Below are 21848 nucleotides of genomic sequence, written 5' to 3' on the forward strand. Positions count from 1 at the left end.
CTTTTTTATGGCTGAATAATATTCCACTGTGTGTGTGTATAGACTTTGGATTGTTGCTAACAAGTCTGAAGCTTAGAGTAAAATTCAGATGTCCGTATTTTGGAATTCATGCTAAGCTGAATCTGGAAAGAGGTAAACCACCTATCCCAAGGAAGGTCTTGTGCCAAACTTTAAGTACTGAGGAAGAGTAAGACCTTGTCCCTGTACCGCATCAGCTCTGGATGAGGCAAGTGAGGGACTACCTTGTATACACAATTTAAGGGGCTACCCAAGCCCTTCTCTAATCAAGATAAATCAGAGTTTAATGCAATATTTTAAAACAATGAAAATGAAGGCAAAAATCAAAGATGCACAAAACATCAACTTTTTAAATAAAGACAGAATCAGTAACAGGGTTGTACCAAGCCATATTGGAGCCTGAGGCAGAGAAAAATTCATTATGCAAATCTTTATTTATTTTAAAATGTTGATATTTCACTCATCATAATTTTTGGCATTCATTTTGATTCTTTATAAAATTGCACCCAAATATTCTTTCTTTTCATTATGGAGGGTTTTGATGCCCCTTAAATATTGTGCCTGAGGATACTGCCTCACTAGCCTCACCCTAGGCCTGGTCCAGCCCATGAGACTCTCATAGGGAAGCTGGAAGCAGGACAAATACTGGAAAGTAAAGGGACGTTATTAAAATAAACTTGTCTTATGGAGGGGTCCTGGAGATGCTGCAGGTGCTTGGAGCACCTGGTCCATCAGGATTCAAGAGAAAATGATAAGTTTAGGGACCATTAGGTTAGTAAGGGTTAGTCCAGTATCTATACGGGATGATGGAGTGGTGGGCAGAACGGAGTGGGTAAGCCATGATGAGATGAGTCATGGTTTGCTCAGGGAACCACAAGGACAGGGCTGTCATCATGGAGGAGCTGTGCCACAAGCAGGACAGCAAGGATGGGTGGCTGGAGGGAAGGGTGAAGCCAGCTCCCGGATGCCTCTTTCCCTACACGGAGGCGCTCAGACCATCTTTCTTTCTGTTGTCTCAAGGGGACCCTGCTCCCTCACTGCCTTTTAGTGCCTCAGCCTTCCACCTGCAGGACCACTGGGCTGCAACCCAACAAGCTCTGTGGTCCCCATTCAGAGACAGCCAATCCCCTGACAAGACCCTAAGGTAGCCTATGTTTGGGCCAGCTACCTGCTCTTCCTTCTACTAGGGAGAATATTTTCCTTTTTTTTTTTTTTTTTTTTTTAAAAAACAATGCTTTAATCCAGAAATGTGATTCTAGAAGTGGGACATGTGCTTAATGTGGCAAGCCTGAGGACGGGTGGGGACTAAGTATATCCACCAAAAGGCATGGTCCAGAGAACCATGCAAAGGCCCTATGGCTGCATCCAGTGCCCTGGAGACAGCGGACACTTCGGAGTCAATTCTCGTAAACTACTCTCTGCTGAATGAAAAGTACATACACCTCAGAGTCCAGGGTTGAGAGGAGAATAGAAAGGAAATATAAAGTATAGGACATCCCCTTCCTTTTGGGAGATGTCAGGCACACCAATTGGATATCATGGTTTAAGTGATAATATCACTGATATGGATAATGAGGGCTACCACACTTGAATGATACTTGGAAAAAGAATTTAGTGATGACACTCAATTTGTGTCTAAAACACAGAGCGAATCACTCAAAGCCCTTTCTCGAGTGGTTCCCAAATCCCCTGACTAACCTCATGTCTTAAAGACCCTACAGAGCAAACCTGCATCAGGTTCTCAGGCCTCTCCTCTCCCCCCAGTTCCCACAGGGACCATCCATGACTATGTTCATGTAGCTTCCTTCTTCTTACAAAGCCCTTCTCTGTTCTCCAGCAGGGGGATTTCACTCATCCTCCAGGAACTGACTCCCTGGCACCTCTCCTTCGACAAAGGTTTCCAGTCACCCCCCTCCAGGTGGCTGAGCTCCAGGGCAGTGTTTCAGTACAATTTTGCATCTCAGAAGCACAGATATTATACCCAGGACATGCTATTATCCTTTGTTGTCTACATGACTCTCCCTTTTCTCATACTTTTCAAGTACCAAACGCCTAGAATAGCACCAGGCTTAATTAAAATTGCTTGGTGAAGGTTGATCTATAGACTTTAGCGAAGAAAATTTTAAACAATTAACGCGTTACACAACTGAAAAGAAGAGAAGGGGTTACATGAGTTGCGATGTTTTCATCCAGAGAAGAAAAGGTTACTTTACCCACATCTGTTTTCAGAATGTCAGGTGGAAAAACCATAGTCGGTTTGGAACCTCTCACAAACCCAGCAAACTCTTCATGGAGAATGCCACTCTCAGCAGCCCAAGATAGGAATTCTTAACCTGCTGTTGTGGCTCAGCAGGTTGAGAACTCTCACTCAGTGGGTTAAGGATCCAGAGTTGCCGCAAGCTGCCTTGTAGGTCACAGATGCAGCTTCGATCCGGTGTGGCTATGGCTGTGGTGTAGGCCAGCAGCTGCAGCTGATTCGACCTCTAGCCTGGGAACTTCCATATGCTGCAGGTGTGGCTGTAAAAAGAGAAAAAAGTCCAAGAAGATAATTTCATAGAAAATACGTTAATATGTTAATATCCTAAAATGTATTTTCAACCATCCACCAAAATCATGAGAATGCTCACAGTGGAAAAACAGCTTGTTCAGAATCTTACGGTACCAAATCCAGGATACGAATACAACAAGACAAACAAGAAAGAGTTAATAAAATGTAAAAACCACATTTTAAATTATATCTTTACTCCCAAACATCAAAAGCCAAGGGCAAAATGTGAGTCTTTACTTGAAACGTTCAGTCATTTTGTCACTGTTTTAAATATTAGCTTTATCTGAAACACTGATGTATTTTGGGGGGGCCATGAAATTGACTATGTAAGTGCAGCAAGTCCATGCATATGATTAGCATGATAATGGGAAACATGCACAGAGCTTGGGTTTGTCTTGACCTCTCTGACCTTCTGGAGTCAGAAACGGCTGGAGTCAGAAACAGCTCTGGGTTTTCAGACTTAGTATGCAAAGGTGAGGAGAGATGGCATAATTTCTTAAAAATCATTGCCCTCAGAGACTGACAAGGTGTAAATTTCCAAAAGGTTTGAAATTTCTGTCCTCTGGTTCTGATGTGTTGCAATGCAGAGAGCCAAGTGCTAGTTAAGGATTTATCTCAGGCTCCGAAGCCCCAGGCCAATGAAAGCCCGAGCGCGCTGTGAAGGTGAAACGCACGGTCTCCAAAGCTAAAGAGCCATCCACATCAATTTGCAGCCCGCTAAGTGGCATCAGCGGTGGGAGAGCTATTTACACTCCCTTCCCGGCCGAGAATTATGGTGCTGTAACCAGGAGGAAAGCGAGGGGAATTGAAGGGGCTGCTCAGAAATATAATGGTCATTTATGGCTAAAGTACCCCCATAACAGTAGGCCCCCCAGCTCTCCTTGCAGCAAATTTGAAATGAAACGCATGCACACACAAAACACAGCCCCCCTGGAGACGTTTTGTGACATACCCATTCATAAGGACGCACAGGATGTCATTTGCTTTGCTGATCCAATGGGACAAAGCCGAAGGACCTTTCTGAATTTTGTCCTCAGCCGACAGATGCGGAGGGAGAGGTCTCAGCCACGGACAACTGGACACTTATCTAAGGAGCAAAACAAGTGATGAAGGAGAGGATCAGGAGGAAAATAATTAGATAACATTCATCATGCACTTGGTAAACTACTGTATTTGGCTGCCATGTAAATTACAGTATTACATTATCAAGATAATAATTTGTTTTGTGACAAGAAATCACACCATTATGTGTTGCATCTGTATTATTGTTTAAATTAGGCTTTTTTTAATTACGAAGATAAATTATGGATGTAAGAATCCCACTTTGAAAATTTTATACAACATGTCAGCTTCCATCCCATTAAGGGTTGGCGTCAATTCCTCTCTTGTCTAAATGCTCCCTGGTAATCAGGGTTCACCTTTTCCTAGGAGACCTGGGTGCCCTTCCGTGTCCTCACTCCCACTCAACTGCATTTCTTTCATAAAGTGATAACATGTTAAGGGAACAGAGACCTCTGGGCCCACCTGGTTTCACTCCCAAATGCAGCCATTCAAACTGGCATAGAGGGGGTTCCCATTGTGGCTCAGTGGTTAATGAACCCAACCAGCATCCATGAGGACACAGGTTCAATCCCTGGCCTCGCTCAGTGGGTTAAGGATCCAGCGTTGCCCGTGAGCTGTGGTATAGGTCGCAGATGTGGTTTGGATCTGCCGTGGCTGTGGCTGTGGTGGATGCTGGTGGCTACAGCTCCGATTCGACCCCTAGCCTGGGAATATCCATATGCTGTGGGTGCAGCCCTCAAAAAAAGGACCAAAAAAAAAAAAAAAAAAAAAGCTGGCATCAAGCTGGCTTTTTTTCATCTGCTATGGGAGAAAGCTATTTTTCTCCCCCCTGTTGTAACTGCCTGAACGTTTACAGATGTCACAGAACTCAAAAAAAAAAAAAAAAAGAATTCAATATGAAGTAAATGTTGTCAATATGAATGGCCCTTGTAGTCTAATGTGATATTTGGGAGCCATTAGATCTGCTTCAAATCCTGGCCAGGTAAACAGCCTCTCCTGGGTCTCAGTTTCTTTAGCTACATAAGATGACAACGGTAATTCAGGTGAAGGGTGGGATTAAATGAAGCTTTGTCTGTGAAGGATCAGGGTGGGCGTGGTATATCACTAGTACATAACTAGCACTCATTACATGAGAGTATCTACTCCTATTGTGTTCATATTCATATTCTCCTTCCCCAGCAATGATTTCAGACTATTTAATCAGAAACTACTCTTTGGATTTCTCTGATTTCCAAATGGCCCAGATTATCACTTGATGCTACTTATCAACAAAGAATGAGATTAATATGACCCCCTCGGAGTTCCCACTGTGGGACAGTGGGTTAAGAATCCAATTGCAGTGGCTCAGGTTGCTGTGGAGGCACGGGTTCTATCCCCAGCCTGGCACAGTGGGTTAAAGGATCTGGCATTGCTGCAATTGTAGTGTAGGTTGCAGCTGTGGCTTGGATTCAGTCCCTGGCCTGGGAACTTCCATATGCTGCCAGTGTGGCCACAAAAACAAACAAACCAACAGACAAAAACAAAAAACAGAAAAAACTGCACTCCCCCGCTTTGAGCCAAGCAAGAGAAGGAGGCAGTTTGGGGGAAATGCAAGCTTAATGGCCATTCTGTCTTTCATTAATTATTTTCCAGCAGAAGATATGCCAATTCCACTTACATCTACCATCTAGTCACTGTTTATTTGTCTCTATAGCTAGGAGGGTCAATGGCCTGCAGTCAGCAAGGAATAAGACAAAGAAAAGATGTCTCCTGGAAGACGACTCAAGTGGAGAGAATAAGCCTGAAAACAAAGACTGGAGCTTCCAACACACTCTTGCCTAATTTCTCACATGAGTTATGGCTGGCCCCACCCTTGAAATTTCTTTCTGAACATTTCAAAATGCATGATCCACTTTGAAGAATACTGAACTGGATAAATAAGGAGATAATAAAATGTAAATTCTCTTCCTGCCAAATTAACCAGGCAATCTGGTTAATTCCTCTTCCAGTTAACAAAGGAATCTGATTTCTTTCTCAGTCATGTCTTTTCTAGTAAACATAAGCTCTCCCAAGTTAGTAAAGCTAAGAAGAATTGCACTGTTAAATATGCAATCTATGTGAAATCTTTTTTAAAAAGCATAAAAGAGCTCAGAGGCACAAAAACTAAATTGGTGGTTGCCAGAGGTGTGGAAGTGATGAGTATTGTCAAGTGAATGGAGAGGATCGGAAGTTACAAACTTTCGGTTAAAAAATTAAGGAGTTCCCGTTATGGCTCAGTGGTTCACAAATCCGACTAGGAACCACGAGGTTGCAGGTTCTACCCCTGGTCTTTCTCAGTGGGTTAAGGATCCAGCGTAGCCATGAGCTGTGGTGTAGGTTGCAGATTTAGCTTGGATCCCGAGTTGCTGTGGCTCTGGCGTAGGCCAGTGGCTATAGCTCCGATTAGACCCCTAACCTGGGAATCTCCATATGCCATGGGAGCAGCCCTAGAAAAGGCAAAAAGACAAAAAATAAATAAATAAATAAAGTTAAATAAGTCATGGGGATGTTATGCACAGCATAGCAACTATACTTAATAACACTGTATTATACATTTAAAAGTTGCTAAGCATATATCTTAAAAAGTCTTATCACAAGAAAAAATTCCATAACTATGTGAGTTGATGGTTGTTTTCACAATATGTACAAATATAAAAATCATTAAGTTTCATACCTGAAACTAATATAATGTTGTTATGTCAATTATACCTCAATAAAAATTTAAATTAAAAAAAATACAAGAAAAGCCTATTAAGTAGCTGGTATTATAAAAGCTGGCATCTTTTTATAAGAATAAAAATGCCTTCCACAAATCATAAACAAAAAAATAAATAGGGAGGAAAAGGGTAAGTTAGCCTTGACAAAAACATAAACCAAGGAAAGCACACATGTTCAGAAATAGAGAGTTTCTCTGGGCCTGAGTTTGTGGGTGTAAGAGAGGAACTCAGATCCCAAGAATTGGCATTCAAGCAAACAAAAACGTAATTTCACAAAGAACTGAATAGGAGGAGAGAGGCAAAATGTACAAAAATTCTTATACTTGGTTTTCGAACAAGAAGAACAAACTCTGAGACAGTGATTTTGAATAGAGAATGAGAAGAAAGGGATGATCTTGGTTTTGCTTCTCATGTTGGAAATTCATTACTATGGAGGGAGGTAGATTGCCTCGTCCTTCACAAGCAGATTGATTCTGATACAAGAACCAGTTAAAACGGAGCTCATGTGCCCAGAGAAAAGGCTGGAGGTGTGGGGTCAGACTGCACCACGGAACGACAAAAAGGAGAGGAAAATATGCTGGGTGAAGTCAGAAAACACAGCCGATCAAGTTAGGCCTGAGGAAACACCCAAATTCCAGAAGAACCATCCAGCTAAGCATGTTTGTAGTCAAGCTAATTTGCTGTTATGGGGGCGAGGACAAGGCATCAAACGAAATCTGTGTCTGTACGAATAACCAGATAAAGATGCGAGTCAATGGTCAGGGTACAGTCCTGCAAACTTCTGTGCTTTGATGCCCTTCTGTCTCTTCCCCCCCATCTCTTCCAAAGGGATTCAGGTCACGGGTCAAATCCAGCCTGCCACTCCTTGTGCGAGAAGAAGAGTTTTTATATTTTTAAATGATTGGGAAAAAAATCAAAACAAGAATGATATTTTATAACTCATGAAAATAACATGAAATTCAAATTTCAGTGTCCATAAATTTAGTGTTATGGGAACACAGCCATGGCCATTTACTATCGCTAAGGCTGCTTTTGCATGACGGCAGCAGAATGAAATAGTATGACAGAGACCATATGGCCCACAAAGTCTAAAATATTTACTATCTGGTCCTTTCCAGAAAGTTCAGTGACCCTTGACCTAGGAAAACAGCACAGGCTGTAGAATCCAGAGCATCAGATTCCATGTCCAGCTTTCTCACCTCCTATGCTGTTGTCCAATCTTGATCAAATTAACCTCTCTGAGCCTTAGTTTCCTAATCTATAAACTAAGCGCGATAAGAACTGCTTCCTAGCTTTGCTGTTTATTAAACCCAAGGCATGCAGCTCTGGCTCTGGTCCACAGCACGTTCTCAGGAGAGGTATTTCCTATCCACTTTCTCCTATTGCCCTGTCCTCTTCCAGAGTTCCTTCTTCCTACTCTCACAATTAAGCATTCCTTGGAGTTCCCGCTGCGATGCAGTGGGTTAAGCATCCGACTGCAGCGGCTCTGGTCGGTCGCTGCAGAGGTGTCGGTTTGATCGCTGGCCCAGCACCATGAGTTAAAGGATACCACGTTGCAAGAGCTGAGGCTTGGATTCAGTTCCTGGCCGGGGAACTTCCATATGCCGAGGGTGCAGCCATAAAGTTTAAAAGAAAAACGAAAGCGTTCTTTAAACATCCACAGCATTCTGCCTAGGATTGTTCCCGCAGGTCTCTCCTTGTTTCTCTCATTTCCAACCCTTCAGTAAAGCCAGTGACTCCCATATCTATATTTTCATTCCACTTTTCTAATTTCTGGGCATATTTTTTCCCACTGTTTTCAGGATATCTCCACTTAGGTGTCTGCTATAGACAAATTTTTGCATCCCCCAAATTCATATATTAAATCCTAACCCCTAATGCGATGATATTTGGAGGTGGGGCCTTTAGGAGGTAATGAGGTTATGAGGGTGGAGCTTTCATGAATGGGATTAGTGACCTTATGAAAGAGACCCCAAAGAGCTTTCTTGCCCTTTCCACCGTGCGGGGACACAGCAAGAAGACCAAGAAAGTGGATTCTTACCAGACACCAAGTCAGCCGTTACCCTGATCTTGGACTCTAGCCTCTCAAACTGTGGGAAATAAATTTGTATCCTGTTCAAGCCTCTCAGTCTATGGTATCCTGTTTTGGAAGCCCAAGGGGACTAAGACAGTGCCCTGTGAGCGTCTCAACTTCAACTTCCACTAAAGCAAATAAACGGATCCTCCCCCTCTAAAACCGAACAAACATAAAAACCCATGTTCTCGTCCTACTGATGTCTTCACTTATCCAGCATCAAACTCTTAGAGTCGTTCAGATTTAAGACTCCTGAAGACACGTTTCACTGTAGTCTCCTTTCTCTCTTGCACAGCTGCCCTCGCCTTTCCAGCTTGAATCCCCTGGATTCATCAACATGTCCCTGACCAGGCTGGTCTTTTACGCCGTTCCCAGACTCACCTGGCGAAAGCACAGCTATGATCATGTCTTTCTCTGCTCGCCAGAGTTTGGTGCTGTCTAAAATGTTCATGGAGGCCTTTGGTGGTCCATAACAAAAGCCTTCGATACGGAGTCCTTGATATTGGGCATGTATCAAATATGCGCATGGGCATTTTCCTACCTGAAAACACTCTAGAACTCTCTGTTACTGTCTCAAATTAAATACCAATTTTTTAGCCAGAAATGGAAGGCGCCCAACAATTACACTCGACCCACTTTTTTTGGACTCACCCATCCCTCTCCTTCCTACACACCACATTCAAGCCGAACGTCACTCTTCACCCTTCTGGACCACGTCTTCCCTCCTCCCCGCTGCCTTTTCCTCAGTGAAGCCATCCCATCCACCGAGAATGACCTTCATCCCAGTAGGGCGTAAAGCTAGCCGTCCTCGAGAATTCCGGTCAGAGGCCACCACCTCAGTGACATTTCCCTGCTTATGTGGAGTCTTCCCCTCCTCTGAAACCCCATCGGAATTGAGTCAGTCCTCTCTGACGATGTTTATCATCTTCCTTCTTGGATTATAAACCCGTGTCTGTGTGTTTTATGCATAGACAAAGGCAATGTGTTACTATAAGTCAAAGTGACTTCAGCCTCACTCCTACTACACCCCAACTGTACGACCCTAGACAAGTTACCCAGCATTTCTCACCTCAGTTTCCTACCTGTCAAATGGGGGGGGTCATGCCCACTACCTAAGCTATTGGGGGGATTAAATAAGGTAATGAATCTAAGGCATTCAGCACACAATCTGTTGTGTGGCTACTGCTATGATTTATGTCTTTAATTCTATTTTTATTCCATCTTTCTTAAATGACGGTATAATTCCCTGACTAGAGATTCAGGCAACTGAGGGCAGGTCTGTGTTTTATTCATGGTGAAATCTTCCCTGAAAATGGCTGTCAAAAACCTCAAAAAATGTGTTCTAATGAACTGAAATCCCAGTGAGATTATAATCAAATACAAAACGGTGTTTATATGAACTCTGAAGTATAAGTTGAAAATAAAATTGAATAGCTGTGGATACAGAACATTGAAAATCACTCAGGAGCATTGTGTGAATAAAGATAAGGTGTAAATTCTTTCTGATTTCATGAGCTCCTTAATTAACAAAGGAAGACACTGGATAGTAAATTAATGAAATACAATATGACCTTAGCAAAACATTGACTATTAAATTGATCAAAACTGTTCTTTCTTGGTAGGACGCAAGTAGATTGTTGAGGTTCAAATGATCGTGTGGCACTTAAACGACCCATACGTTTCTTGGATCCAATGAGGAATCCTGATGGCTGCCGTCAGGCACAAGGCACTCCAGTCCTCACCTAAAGGGCTCCCTCATAGAGCACTGGGGCCACAGCTGGCATGTTTTCTTGGGCTTACTCTCCTCCTTGCCTGAAACTGATTAGAAAACTTAACACGGACTTGAGAAGCATTTTTTTTCTTGCTTTTTAGGGCCAAGGCAAATCAGAGCTGCAGATGCGAACTACACCATAGCTCACGGCAACGGCAACACCGAATGGTTAATCCACTGAGCGAGGCCAGGGATCGAACTCACATTCTCATGGATACTAGCTGGGCTCATAACCCACTGAGCCACAATAGGAGCTCCAAGAAGCATTTTTTTTTTTTATTAAAAAGACAAAGAATTATTTACTTACTCAGGACTACATAAGAACCTCACATCCTGCATTAGGGGTTGCCTGAGGGGTTGTCTAAATACTGATGCATTCAGTATTCAAAGAGCAAAAAATATAATCCAGGGTCCTGAATATACATTCAGTTGTGTGATGATACCTTTCTCCTAGTTGACCTTGTAAATTAAAATTTCACACATCCAAGTTAGAATTTTCTGAATTGAGTTTACATTGAATATTCCATTGTCCACATTTTAAACTATTTGCCAGCTAATATCCTGCCATTAACTTACTGTTGATCAGTAAAGACTAGAAGCCTGAAGAGAATGTCATTATTACCCACTGGAAGGTCTGAAACAGACAGGACCTCTTGAGGGAATCTGAAATTGCTTCAACATTCAAGACTTGAGCTTTAATTGGTCTTTGTACGTCTGACTGGGGAAAGGAAGTGTCTTTCAGTTTAGAAGAGAAAGGATGCTGTGTTTTGGACCAGGAGTCAGGACAGTTGGATGTAAGGTCAACCCTGAGACTGCAAGGAAGTACCTGTTACGTCTCTTGGAGACGGTGTAGATTATGTGGGAAAAAAGGTCATTCTTTTTCAGGAGGATTTAAAAGCCAAAGTGCACCTGATTTAGGAAAAAAAAAAAAAAAAACTCACACACAAGAATAACTGATTCTTTCTATTTTCTAGGATATCAGTGGTTCATTGCCCCAAGAAATGTGCCAAAAGTCTACGGAATGTACACTAATAATAAAAAGTGAGGTTACTAAGCACTCATTATGCCTGGTTCCTGGCTGTGTTTTACTATATACAATGACCACTGAATCCTCATAGCCTATAATGCAGCTCTGTTTTACAGATGGTTCAACAGAGGCTCAGAAGACCCCAAGGTCACAGAGCTTCTCAGTGGCAAAGCGTAAATTCAAATCTAGATGTAATGGCCATACAATATCACCTTGCTTGTAAGTGAATACATAACATGTATTAAACAATGTTTATACTTAATTATGAAATAGAAAAAAGAAGTATTCCTTTTCATTACCAAAGCTGTCCATGTCCTAAGATTTTAGAGGAAGAAAGTGGACAGTAATAAGTGAGGAAATTGTTTACATCTGAAGCGCTTTCCTGAGAGATAAAATCCCCACAGTAGGGAATTGTTACTAATTTTAAGGACAAAACACATTTTGGAGATTCAATTTGTTTTTGTGTAGCAGGAGATATATTCAGTTGTAATTTATTTATTTACTCGGTTGTATAGAAACATAATATAACGGTACTCTTAAAAACACTCTCAACCCAAAGGAAAAAAAGACAGGGCAAGTGAAAGAGTAGTTTAAATTGGATTTAACCCCGGTTTTGCGGTGCTTAACAAACTTTGAAAGTCATCGTGTACCGACTTTCATCTTAATCATGTATGCTTGCATCTAAAAATACTTGGGGATGATTCTTAGGACTGCTAAAGATGCCTCTTGAAAAAATACTAAGGATGCTTATTAAGAATTCACGTCTTAATCAATGCTTACTCCATTAATAATTGAGACTCCTGTTTATCAGATATGGCCTTATAAGGATATGGATTCTATCCTTTTTCCTGTTAGAGGCTCTGAAAATATGAACACTTTCTTCTTTAGTATTTAAAAAGCAGACAAGCAAACGTTTCAAAAGCAGCTAAAGTGATCTCCTTTTCCACACTCTATGCAGATAACAATACCTTCATAATTAAAGGACTATTATTACTATTTAATTGTCTGTTTCATTGTTTAATGAATAGGAACTAGTTAATTATGGTGATGGGGAAAGACAAAGGACGGTTTTCGAGTGGGGGATGCAAAGCTCTAGTTTCTACAATGTGGGCTGCAAATTGCTTTATTTATACTTCTGAACATCAGAACCCAGATTCACACATCCTTGTCAAATTATGAATCTCTTTCAACATGATTTGAAAATGTGTTTAACAATTTTTTCGAATCGTGCATATTTAAATGATATCACACTTATCTCTTAATAGATTAAAGTGGTTCTTCGGGATTCATTCATCAAACAATGGCTGAGGGTCAGAGGGCCACAGCATCTTTTTAACCACTCCCCAACAAGGGCAGTTTTCAGGTACATTAGGTCAAGGATGCAAAAAATAACACCGAAAGAGCAAAGCAGATCTAACACTGATGAAACACCCGGGCCTGCTGGCCACACTTGGGCTTAAACCTCATGATTGCTTTGTAGCCCCTGAATGGACCTGGATTTTTTTTTTTTTCTTTTTTACAGCTGTACCTGCAGTATATAGAAGGTCTCAGGCTAGGGGTCGAATCGGAGCTGCAGCTGCAGGTCTATGACACAGCAATGCAGGATCCAAACTACATCTGAGACCTATGACACGACTTGCAGCAATGCCACATCCTTAACCCAATGAGCAAGGCCAGGGATGGAACCTTCATCCTCATGAACACTTTCTTGGGTTCTTAACCCACTGAGCCACAACGAGAGCTCCTAGGATCTGTATCTTGATGCAAAATTTGCCTTGTTGCCACCTCTACCAACAACACAGTTATACATGTGGGCTTTCACATTGCAGGTCCCAGGCTGAATGATACCTCGCATTTGTGTAGTGCTTTGCCATTTTCAAAAGCACTTTTATACCTATCGTTGTATTTGATTGGTATAGCCTGTAAAAGGCATGCACTTCAGATATTTTATACATCTCACAGATTAGGAAACAGAGTCAATGAGGTTGAAATGACCTGCTTTGATCTTGTGACTAATAAGTGGTACGGATGCCTCTCTGAAACCTCTGGAAAGCTGGGTTATTACACAAAGGAGTTATTAGCATTGACAGTAACTGTTGACACTAACATTTTACCAGAGCAACAAAGCAGGGAAGAGAGGTCCCTGATCTGATGGAGTACCTACTTCAGGGGCCTAATCACCACTGTGCAAAGAGGTGTTGAAAATGCCCTATGTAGTGACAGACAAAACTTTGCTGCAGTGTGCAAACATATCTCAATGCAAAATTGTTCTCTCATGGAGACTCAAGCCAAAATAAACATACCGAAACTGAATTTGTTGTTTAATAATGTTTGTGTTCCAATACACAAGGCTGCTTCTGGATAGGCGATGGAGAGGCTAGGTGACAATTCTGAAAGATATTAAGGGAAAAGACCCTCATTCTATTATTCAGGGGAGAGAGACAAAATCCTGTAGGATAAATAAAATTATATTTCTCAACTTTTGTTTCCCGTAGTGACACATCAGAAATATCACCAAGAAGATGTAAATTGATGTATTCACTATGGAAAACAGTATGGAGTTTCCTTAAGGGAAAAAAACAAAAACAAAAACAAAAACCTACAAAAAGAGTTTTCATGTGATCCGGCAATCCTGGGCATATATCTGAACAAAACTATAATTTGAGGAGTTCCCATCATGGCTCAGTGGAAACGGATCTGACTGGTATCCATGAGGACACAGGTTTGATCCTTGGCCTCACTCAGCGGGTTAAGGATCCAGTGATGCCGTGAGCTGAGCTGTGGTGCAGGCCGCAGACGTGGCTCGGATCTGGCATTGCTGTGGCTGTGGCTATGGCGTAGGCCAACAGCTACAGCTCTAATTCACTCCCTAGCCTGGGAACCCCCATATGCCACAGGCGTGGCCCTAAATAAGGAAAAAAAAAAAGAAAGAACAAGGTCCTACTGTATAGCACAGGGAACTATATTTAATATCCTATAAAAAACCATAATGGAAAAGAATATGAAAAAGATTCAGATGTACATATCTCAATCACTTTGCTGTACATTGTACATCAACTATACTTGAATAAAATAAATTTTTACAAATAGAAATGTCATCAGTAAGTGCATACACCCAGGCCTGCCAACCTGCCCACTCCCTTGCTCAAGGCTGCTGCCACCGCCAACTCATGCCTTTTACTGTTCCTATACCCAGGCTTAAAGTAACACAAGTCATACCTACCAATGGTACCAGTATCTCCAACACGAGCAAATGACAAAAATGGTCAAGAGAGTTTGAAGCAAACTTGACACAGGCAACAGGCGCATAAAGCTGGACCTTATTTCATGAGAGCATGGTGCAAATCATCAATGTCGCTAATACAAATTTCTTCACTTAGCAGCAATCTCACAAAGAAAATAGGTGAAATTTTTGTCCCTATTTTGGTCTCCACAGGTTTTCCATCGGCCATTTTCTTTGGACCAATACATACTTACATTTAATATTGATTTTAATACGTTTCTTTGCTGCTGAAAAGTTTGGTATTGTGTTTTTCCATGTAACAGTAAGTATTAAACTGGAGGTTTCATATTGATTGTGCTCCACTCCTGCCAAATACTATCTGTAGAAAGTGTACTTCTATCAATTTTTGCTCCCTCTGCACTGACCCCATCCTATTAAGCAGTAAGAATTCAGAGATAGTGTTTCCAGAAATTCCTCCCATCTGAGAAGAGGTAAAGACTAGGTTGCTTGACTTTCTTTAGAGATTTGAGGATTACGATATGATTTTGATGACCTACTGGCTCATCATGACAACACATGAAAATCAATTTTACTGGCATTATTATAACTTTTCTTACCTTGTACAGTTTGTTGTGTCCTACAAACAAGTTAGGCAAATAAAATGAGCTAACACGGTAGAGATACATTAGGCTTATCAAGATGTTGGGCTTTATTTAATTTTTCTGTTTAATGACACTAAAGTATATATTCCCTGAAAATTGATGTTTCCAATTTTAGCCATACCTTTAATGCAGTCATATCATCCATTACCAGACACATTCATATCTGTTGCCCAAAGCGTTGAAACATTAACTGTGTCAACTCAAGATTTAGAAACAGAGATAAGAGTTATCTGCCTCTGATTATTGTAACTGCTGCATCTTTATTTCCTTTTCTTGATTATTCTAAAAGTTTTCATAACCAGATTGGTGATAAGTGGTTTTCAATAAGCAGCTGCCCATATGAAGACTCCTGAAATCACAGAAATAAGTACACTCAGACAATAGACAGATATTGAGACTGAAGCAAGCTATTGGGGGAGATCCAAACTCCTAGAAAAGGCAAGGAAGACAGACAACATCTGGGAGAAGCAACAACAGCACTCCACGTGGACAGGAACCAACCTAAGAAAATGAAGAATAGCCCCCATCTAGGTGCTGAGTCAGAGACAGAGGCATGAGAAGAAAAGAAAAACAACACTTTAGTTGCACAAATTAAGATGCAAAGCAAGACAGTAGAAGAGGCAGAGATGGAAAGCTGTTCTTGATGCTATGCCACAGAACACTGCTGAGAGCTCCATACATATTAACGTTGAAGTTCAGGATTGATCCTTGGGTTTGGAAAAGTGTGAAACGTGCAGTTGGAAGTGAAGTGATCCCAGAGGCTGCAGGAATAGAAAAGAAAACAAGTTGTTAGCATGCCAGATTGAGACCTGATTTTACGAGGGTTCTTCATCTTTTCCATTAATGATTTTGTATTAGAAGGAAAGTATTGGTTCACCTGTCCAATCCCAAAGAACAAAGTCAAGACTAATGAAAGCCAGATTTGGAATAAAAGACATTTGTCTACTTTTAGTTTAAATTTCATGGATATTTATGACCGAGCTACTTGCTGCCCTAAAGACCTTGCTGTTCTGAAAGGGATGAAATTGGAAACGTAGTAGACGAGGGTTAGAAAAATAGGAATTCAGAACAGGAAAGAAGCAGAGGCAGCCTATGGGAAAAAAGATCAAGTTAGCAAGCCACACATAAGAACCATACAATGTCAGGCACACTCACAGCATGATTCGAAGTTTGGCAGAGACGGACCACCAACCAATCAGCAAACTTTCCCTAAATGCTTTCTTTATCCAGTATACTGTAAAGATGATGAAGGATACACAACTACAAAGACATGGTGCCTGACGCCTGTAGAGCCTTATGAGTTAGTTGTTAATTGTAAAGAAAGAATACCAAATAATAGGTAGAGAGAGAGAAAACCTATAGAGCTTACAGTGGTATAAGCAATAAGAACCGCTGGCATTGGAAGATGAGAGTGCACCCCCCACAGTCTAGGGGGATGAAAGAGATTTCCCATGTATATATAAGGAAAGTAGTCTTAAATATCTTGCTAGATGTTTTTCTTTAATATCCTGTTGTGATATTACCTTAGGGTGCAGATTAATGTTGGGAGTGGAAAGAAAGAAAAATAAAAGAAGATAATGATGAGAAATTTCTGGGTAGAATTACAACCATTGCAGTTAAAAGAAAGAATATATGAAATCCCAATGGTTTTTGCAAACTATTTGTATATGACGTAGCTTGGGCATTGATAAAAACCCTAAGAGTTCCCTCCCCCAATTCTCTTCATTTTCAAGTTGGTCCACTGTTCCAGAAAGTATTAACCAACTTGAACTGGCTAATGAGATAAAAAACACAGAGCTTAAAAGTAGCTTAAGATGCCCATGATTGATGATGCCCCAGACACCTTGCAGAAACAAATCAAAGCCTATTGGAAAGAATGCTCCTTCCAGCCAAGTCTCAAGTAATTCCCATGAATAAAGTTCTAATGAAAACAGTGTATCATTTAAAAAATTATAACATGAAAGACAAAGGCACATAACCCAGAGACAGGAGAAACAATTTAACAGCAGATTAAAACCTGAAGAGACATCAGACATTGGAATTATCAGACACAAAACATAAAATACATATATAATGTGTTTCAAGAAATATAAAACATGATTTAAAATGTGACAATGTGACAAAGGAAGAAACTATAAACTTAACTAATGAGATTTGAAAAATAACCAAATAACATTTTTAGAAATAAAAAATAAAATATAAATAAAAATAACATAATAAAGTGGAAATATTATAATATAAATAAAACACAGCATTAAAGTAACATAATAAAAAGTACAATTTATGTAATATAGATATAAAAATTGAAATTAAAACATCTTCTAATTTTTGAACTATTTTAAATCCTGTTGAAAAGGTAATTAGTGAGCTGGAAACTAGATCTAAAGAAATTATTCAACATATTGCAGCATGGAATATGGAAGATGGAAAATAGGAAAGAAGGAATAAGTGATAAAGAATGAGAGGCTCTAGGGAGTTCCCATTGTGGCTCAGTGGTTAACGAATCCAACTAGGAACCATGAGGTTGTGGGTTCAGTCCCTGCCCTTGCTCAGTGGGTTAAGGATCCTGTGTTGCTGTGAGCTGTGGTGTAGGCTGCAGAAGCAGCTTGGATCCCATGTTGCTGTGGCTCTGGCATAGGCTAGCAGCTACAGCTTCAATTAGACCCCTAGCCTGGGAACCTCCATATGCCACAGGAGCAGCCCTAGAAAAGGCAAAAAGACACACACACACACACACACACACACACACAAAAGAATGAGAGGGTCTAAAATATATTTACTCTGAGTTACAAAAAAAGAAGAGAGATAAAGGAAAGGTAATATTCAAAGAAAATTAGCTCAGAAATTTCAGTAATTGGTAAAAGACTAAAATGTATTATTCAGTAAATACAATAAATGTCAAACAGGAAAAATAAAAAGTAAATCTAGCTACATTAAAATAAAATAGGAGACAAGAATAAAGAGATCTGAAGAGTAATAAGAAAGAAGAGATTGCATGTAAATTCATGACCAAGATCCTGCTTCTAAACAGAAATAATGGAAGTCATAAGGCAATAGAATAATATTATCAAACTGTGACAGAAAAATAGTCAACCTAGATTGCAAAGCTTCCCTTAAAGAGCAAAGGGTTGAAATAAAAATAAGTTCAGACAACACAGTAAAGGCATTCTCTAAAGAAACTCCTGGAGTTCCCGTCGTGGCGCAGTGGTTAACGAATCCGACTAGGAACCATGAGGTTGTGGGTTCGATCCCTGGCCTTGCTCAGTGGGTTAAGGATCTGGCGTTGCCGTGAGCTGTGGTGTAGGTTGCAGACGCGGCTCGGATCCCAGGTTGCTGTGGCTCTGGCGTAGGCCGGTGGCTACAGCTCCAATTCGACCCCTAGCCTGGGAACCTCTATATGCCATGGGAGCAGCCCAACGAAATAGCAAAAAAAGACCAAAAAAAAAAAAAAAGAAACTCCTAAAAGTAGTAGGAAAAAGATTCCAGAAGGAAGGTGTAATATACAAAAGAATGGTGAACAAATCAAGTGGTAAACACGTATGGGCACTCAAATAGGTATTCCTTACATAAAATATGTCTAATTTGTGGAGTTATAAAAACAATACATAGCCATCGAATGGGAAACTAAATATAGTATTCACGAGGTGGGAGAGTTTTAAGGCATTCTAAGCTTCAAGTATTAGTCTGGAGGTAGGTAAAATATTCTGATCAATTTTAGATGTTGTCAGCATAGGTACAGGCTATGAAGTTTTAAGAGTAATCATAAAAAAGAAATGGAAGCAAGAATAATAGTATGATGGATTACAAGAAATTCGACCAATTGCAAATGAGGTAGGAAGGAGAAAAAAGAAAGAAAAAAGACAACTATAAAGCACAAAAGAACAATTCTAGAAATAAATGCACATATAGCCCTGATAATCAATGTAATGGGAGTTTGGTTGTTGGACACAAAAAGGAATAGGAATAGATGTTGATATAAATACATAGATAGCTTTCTATCATATCCTATTTACAAAATGCACACTCAAAACATTAAGACACAGAAAAGGTGAAAATATAAGATGGAAAAACTTATACCAGGCAAATACTATCAAAAGGAAATTATCAACAATGTTATTGAACAAAATATACTTCAAAGCAGAAAATAGTATTAGAGATGGAGAGAGGGAAATCACTTATTTACTAAACACTTTCAGATATAATTCTAAGTGTTTTACAAACATTAACTGCTTCAACTCTCATTAGAATGTGACAAAGTCCATTATTATTCCCATTTCACGGATGAGGAAACGGGGACACAGAAAATGTTCAGTAAAACTTCAGTTCATCAAGGATATACAATAATTCTGAACTTATAGAAACTTAACAGAAGAGTTTTGAATTACGGAAAGCAAAAATAAACAAAATAAGGAGAAAAAAATCTCCATCAGAGTGAGATTTTAATATACATATCTCTTTGTCACTAAACTGAGACAAATATAAAAGATGTGAATGATATAAAAAACAAACTTGAGGAGTTCCTGCTGTGGCACAGGGGGTTAATGATCTGGTTGTGTCTGTGAAGAGGCTGGTTCGATCTCAGCCCAGCAAAGTGGGTTAAGGATCCCACGTTGCAGCAGCTGTGGTGTAGGCTGCACCTCTGGCTTGGATTCAATCCCTGGCCCAGGAACTTCATATGCCACAAGGGTGGCTGAAAAAAAAAAATTTGGTAAAAGCATGCATGTCAAACAGCCCTTTCTATAAATTGAGCATATTTCCACAAATTTCAAAGAATTGATATTTTTCAAATTATATCTTCTGTCCACAACACGATTAGATTTGAGATGAACAGCAAAACACATAACTAAAAAAAGTGAATGTCTGAATATATATGTATATATTCTACTGGTTATTTTAAGACAGTGATAATCTAAACAAAAATCTACATAGCATACATGGCAAAACTTGTGATATGCATATGTCCATCAAATGACATGTTTAAGAATTTAACAATTTTATTCATGACAGACAAATTCTGGAAACACCCAAATGCCCACTAACCTTAGACTATTAAATAAAGTATGATACCCTCATACTTAGTGAAAAAAAAGATGAATTTCTGATATGAGGATAAATATCAGGAGCATTGCTTGGGGTTAAAGAAGCCAGACACAAAAGAGAATGCATTGTATCATTCCATAAGACAGGACAAAAGAGCAAAACTCATCCCTGGTGATAGAAGTCAGTATAAATGATTATCTCAGAGTGTGGGACGTTATTGGGTTGAGATATGAGGGAACTTCTGAGTACTTGCAGTGTTTCACACCTTGATCTTAGTGTAGTCACAGGTGTATAAACTTATATAAATTCTTCCAAATGGATGCTTATGATCAGTGCATTTTGTTCACTTTATTACACATGGTTTTATTCTCAATAAAAAGTTAAAAAAAAAAAAAGCAAGCTTGTTGGATGTAACAATACGGAGACCTTAGAGAAATGTATGTATCCTCCAAAACATTACATTTAGCAAAGACTTAAAAGCTAAAATTTAGTGAGCTAAGCATAGAACATGAAAGGATAGAAAAAAGCAGGGGGAAAAAGGCAAAATAGAAAGGAAGAGGGAGTTCCTGTTGTGATGCAGCGGAAACAAATCTGACTAGTATCCATGAGGATGCAGGTTCAATCCCTGGCCTCGCTAAGCCGGTCAGAGATCCAGTGTTGTCATGAGCTGTGGTGTAGGTCACAGTGGCGGCTTGGATCCCAAGTTGCTGTGGCTGTGGTGCCCTAGGGGGTCTAATGGTTAGACCCCTAACCTGGGAACCTCCATATGCCAAATGCAGCCCTAAAAAGACAAAAAAAAAAAAAAAGGAAGGAAGAGGTTTTTTAAAAATCAATGAGCCAGATAAAGAAAATGTAATAAAGATAATCTATAAGTTGAGGAAAAAAAAAAAAAGACAGTTCTTTTAAAAGACTGCTGAAATTAACAAAGCTCTAGAAAGTTGAAACAAGGAACAGCTAAAAGAGAGATGTGACAAGTAAGTGTTAGACATAAAGAGTGGCTATAACTGCAAATAGAGCAGATATATAAAAGATATTATACTAATGACAATTAGCTAACATTTATTGACTATCTGATAGGTATTAGGCTTTTGCTCTAAGTGCTTTGGATATTTATTATTCCATTTAATCCTTATGGCAACTCCTTGAGGTGGGTATTTTATTACAACCCATTTTTTAAAAGTAGATTTACGCCAATAATTTTTAAAACTGAGGCAACATTAATAAATTCCTAGGGGGAAAAAAAACATAGTTTAACAACACTGTCTCAAAAAGAAATGAAAAATCCTGAAATATAACAAATAAGTTAAATAATTAGTTAAAATGCAAATACTATGCAATCAAGAAGCAGGTCATTCCAGTTTTAAGTAAACTCTTCCATATAATAAACAAAAATAGAAACTCCCCAATATATTTTGTTATTAAATAGAAAAACAAACATACAAGATAGAAAAACTAAAAGCTAAATTCATTCTTAAGAAGAGCTGTAAAGATTCTAAACAAAACATAAGCAAAGCAAATCTACCAATATATAAAAAGATACTTCAACATACTCAAACTGAACTTATATTAGGAAAGAAGGTTTGAGTTACTTTTGGCAAATATTGATTAGAGTAATCTACCACATTAACAGATTAAAGGTGAGGTGTTCCCATCGTGGCTCAGTGGAAACAATTCTGACTAGTAATGAG

General features: G+C 39.7%; 1 long non-coding RNA gene across 2 annotated transcripts in view; it reads right to left on the minus strand.

The window, feature by feature from the left end:
* The window catches only part of LOC125121530 (uncharacterized), a 100985-nt gene that overhangs the window by 61222 nt on the left and 17915 nt on the right, over window positions 1-21848 (minus strand). For both annotated transcript variants that reach the window (XR_007133487.1, XR_007133488.1), the window contains exons 2-3: window positions 13539-13625; window positions 3519-3653 (exon numbers count right to left, since the gene is read on the minus strand). This is a non-coding gene — a long non-coding RNA (uncharacterized LOC125121530). The remainder of the gene's footprint in view (window positions 1-3518; window positions 3654-13538; window positions 13626-21848) is intronic.

Source organism: Phacochoerus africanus, chromosome 2 (genome assembly GCF_016906955.1).
Source record: "Phacochoerus africanus isolate WHEZ1 chromosome 2, ROS_Pafr_v1, whole genome shotgun sequence".
In the NCBI taxonomy this organism is placed as follows: domain Eukaryota; kingdom Metazoa; phylum Chordata; class Mammalia; order Artiodactyla; family Suidae; genus Phacochoerus; species Phacochoerus africanus.